Source organism: Chrysochloris asiatica, unplaced genomic scaffold (genome assembly GCF_000296735.1).
Source record: "Chrysochloris asiatica unplaced genomic scaffold, ChrAsi1.0 scaffold00175, whole genome shotgun sequence".
Lineage (NCBI taxonomy): Eukaryota > Metazoa > Chordata > Mammalia > Afrosoricida > Chrysochloridae > Chrysochloris > Chrysochloris asiatica.
Genome location: NW_006408693.1, coordinates 2,880,962 through 2,885,199, shown reverse-complemented (window position 1 = coordinate 2,885,199; position 4,238 = coordinate 2,880,962). Strand labels below are relative to the sequence as shown.

The 4,238-nt window shown below is 40.2% G+C and overlaps 1 pseudogene; it reads right to left on the bottom strand.

Moving 5' to 3' along the window:
• Nucleotides 1-3,435: 3,435 nt before the first annotated feature.
• Nucleotides 3,436-4,238, bottom strand: part of LOC102818694 — a 1,416-nt pseudogene continuing 613 nt past the window's right edge.

Below are 4,238 nucleotides of genomic sequence, written 5' to 3'. Positions count from 1 at the left end.
GAAGAGATCCATATTTGTGCCCATTCCAAAGAGAGGTGACCCAACGGAATGCAGAAATCATCAGAAAATCTCTTAGATATCCCATGCGACTAACGTTTTGCTAAAGGTAATACAGAAACAGCTACAATCATACATTTACAGAGAACTTCCAGAGGTTCAAGCCAGGTTCAGAAGAGGCCATGGAACAAGGAATACCATTGCTGATGTCCTATGGATCTTGACTGAAAGAAAAGAATATCACAAAGATGTTTACCTGTGCTTTATTGACTACGCAAAGGCTTTCAATTGTGTGGATTATGACAAGCTATGGAAAACATTGCAAAGTATGAGTATTCCGGAACACTTAATTGTGCTCATGAGGACTCTGTACCTGGACCAAAAGGCAGTTGTTTGAACAGAACATGGGAACACTGAATGGTTTAAAATTAAGAAAAGTATGTGACAAGATTGTATTCTTTCACCATACTTATTCAACCTGTATGCTGAGCAAATAATACGAGAAGCTGGGTTCTATGAAGAAAAACGTGGCATCAGGATTGGAGGAAGACTCATTAACAACCTGCAATATGCAGATGATACAACATTTATTGTTGAAAGTGAAGAGGACTTGAAACATTTACTGATGAAGATCAAAGAGCACAGCCTTTGGTATGGATTACATGTCAATGTAAAGAAAACAAAAATCCTCACCACTGGACCAATAAACATTCTTATCAACAGAGAAAAGATTGAAGTTGTCAAGGTCTTCATTCTTCTTGGATCAACTACCAACACTCACGGAAGCAGCAGTCAAGAGATCAAACAACGTATTGCATTAGGCAAATCTGCTGCACAAGACCTGTTTAAAGTGTTGAAGAGCAAAGATGTCAGCTTAAGGAGTAAGGTGTGCCTGACCCAAGCCATGGTATTTCCAATCTCCTCATATGCATGTGAAAGCTGGACAGTGAATAATAAAGACCATAGAAGAATTGGTGCTTTTGAGTTATGATGTTGGAGGAGGATACTAAAAGTGCCATGGGCTGCCAAAAGAACCAATAGATCCGTTTTGGAAGAACTGCAGCCAGAGTGCTTCTTAGAGGCCAAGATGGCCAAACTTCATCTCTCATACTTTGGATATATTGTCAGGAGGGAGCAGTTGCTGGAGAAGGATATCATGTTTAGTAAGGTGGAGGGTCAGAGAAAAAGAGGAAGACCTCCGCCCCCCAACGAGATGGATTGGCCAAGTGGCAGCATCGATGGGCTCAAGCGTGACAACAATAGTGAGGTTGGCCCAGGATTGGGCAGTGTTTCGTTCTGCTGTGCATAAGGTCGCTGTTGGTCATTACCAACTCATTGGCACCTAACAACAACAAGGGTTAGATGAACCCCTGAAACTATTGCCCTATTTAAATGTTAAATCAAGAATATTCCCTGAAGTCTTTTTAAAACCAGACAGTAGTTTAGCTTCACTAGTAAAAAAGGTCAGCCTTGGGTATTATGCTGTTTTAAGAACAACCTATATGAAATCAAGTAAGCAATAGCAACACAAAAGATTAGATAGGAACCTTAGGGGACAGTAAGTTTATGTTAATGGAGGAGGTACAACTCAGAAGAAAAGTAAGATGAGAGTTGTTATACAACTTTAGTGTAATCAATGTTACTGAAATATACATGTAGAAATGATTGAATGTTGAATTGGGTTTATTTTACTATGTATATTCTCAACAGCAATATAAAAAATTTAAAATTTACTACTATGTTATAACAACTCTAACAGATGAAGCTTGAGAACTGAGTGCTGGATTTATACACATGTCATGTGTATAAAGATTTAAATCTTTAAATCTGAAGGTAATTAGCAGCTACTGAAGTCACTGAAACACATGAGTCTAAGAAAATCACATGGTTTTATAGGATAAGCAAATAACATCTAATTAAAAATCCAAATTTTCTATATTTGATCAATCAAAAGATTCACACACTATTTAACTCAGTGGTAAAAGTATTGTTTTTGTTGTTGTTAAGTGCCATAGAGTCAGTTCCGACCCATAGCAACCCTGTATAGGGTTTCTGAAGAGAAGCTGGTGAGCTTTGCAGTTTAAATGGCTTTGCAGTCTGGCACATTAACCCACAACACCACACCAGGACTCATTGTTGTTGTTAGGTGCCATCAAATATGTAATCTAAATACATGTTCCTTTGTGAGATTGGTTGTCACCGTCTCAGTTTCTTATGCTAGAACAGAAAAATTACAGAATCTCATAATGTTGACAGTACAATCTAAATGTTTGGCATCAAACTTCAGGTAAAGTCTCCTAGGCCACAATTGTGGAAACTACTATACCTGGCTATGGAGAGCTTTCCCTTAGATTCTACCATCCTTTATTTCAACCTCCATGACGAGGGGTTCAGGACTAAGAAGGTCAGGATATGAGCTGCTTCAGCATGTTTCAGACATACAGGGAAAGTAGACTCAGTAATAATTGTTCCATAGTTTAGCTTAATGTAAATGAATTACTTTGTATTCTTGGGCAAGTCACTAAGTGGTTATGTACACCTCAGTTTTCTCATCTGTAAAAAACAACATAGGAATAAATCTTACCTCATAAGGACCACAAAGTCAGATTGTACCATAAAGTTCACGGTTCAAACTCACCAGCCACTCCTCAGAAACACTCTCCTGTGCCACTATGAGTTGAAACTAAGCTGATGTCACTTAACAACAACAGCATGTTGTTTAATTTAACAGTAGCAAAGGACACGGTCTTGGCAATCTGGGCAGTGTCTCTGAGGGAAGAAGTCAGGGGGCAATATTGTTAAGATCTGGGATCTGGACTCAAATGATTTAAGGAGGATTTTTAAGGTGGGAAACAGTAGGATTTGGAAACGTTCATGACATAATACTTTAAACATTAGTATACTTAGCAAAAGAGGTCTTGAAACAAGTGTTGATAAGCAAACTGTTGCTAGAAAAGTGAGCTCTTTGCCAAGGTGAGCAGATTGTTCCTCCAAGATAAGTTAATATATAGGAATTTCTTCAAACAAACAGTGAAGTTATTTATTGGTGTACAATCTTATCTTTCTTGGGCAAAGTTTTCCTGTAACAAACAAATAAATCATGCTAACACAGGTGGCTGCAGTTCTTAGACCCAATTGCTCTGCCATGTTGATACAGATGGTTGTAGTTCTCACTGTAAATGTTTAATTCCTGGCACATAGTGCACGAGATACAAGTAGTAGTTGTGTTTGACTAATGTACTTAAGTGATTGTTGCTGCTAGTTATTTTTTCTTCCTTTCTTAATACTTTTACTTTGAGACATGATGGAAAAATCTGATACACACATGGAAAAATAAAACCTGATCATAGTTGATAGTGAAGACAACCTAACCAGAAAGCTTTGTTAGATAACACAGAAGCTGAAGTTGAGTGTGACATGCTGCAGGGCTGAGAGGAATTAGTATTCTTCTCCTACTTCCTCCCCTTCTCCTTCAACAGAATCCACACCAACCTCCTTATAGTCCTTCTCAAGGGCAGCCATGTGCTCACAGGCCTCAGAAAACTCTTCTTCCTCCATCCTCTCACCCACGTACCAGTGAACAAAGGCATGCTTGGGATACATCAGGTCGAATTTGTGATCCAGGTGAGCCCAGGCCTCAGCAATGGCTGTGGTGTGGCTCAGCATGAACACAGCTCATTGTACCTTGGCCAAGTCTCCACCAGGTACCACAGAGGGAGCCTGGTAATTAATACCAACCTTGAAGCCAGTGGGGCACCAGTCCACAAACTGGATGCTGCGCTTGGTCTTGATGGTGGCAATGGCAGCATTAACATCTTTGGGAACCACATCACCACAGAACAACAGGCAGCAAGCCATGTATTTACCATGGCGAGGGGCATATTTCACCATCTGGTTGGCTGGCTCAAAGCAAGCATTGGTAATGTCTGCTACAGAAAGCTGCTTATGGTAAGCTTTCTCAGCTGAGATGACAGGGGCTTATGGGGCCAGAGGGAAGTGGATGCAAAGATAGGGCACCAGGTTGGTCTGGAATTCTGTCGGATCAACATTCAGGGCACCAACAAATCTGAGGGAAGCAGTGATGAAGGACACGATTTGGCTAATAAGGTGGTTAAGGTTAATATAGGTGGGGTGCTCAATATTAAGGTTTCTACGACAGATGTCATAGATGGCCTCATTGTCTACCATGAAGGTACAATCTGAGTGCTCCAGGGTGGTGTGGGTGGTGAGGATAGAGTTGT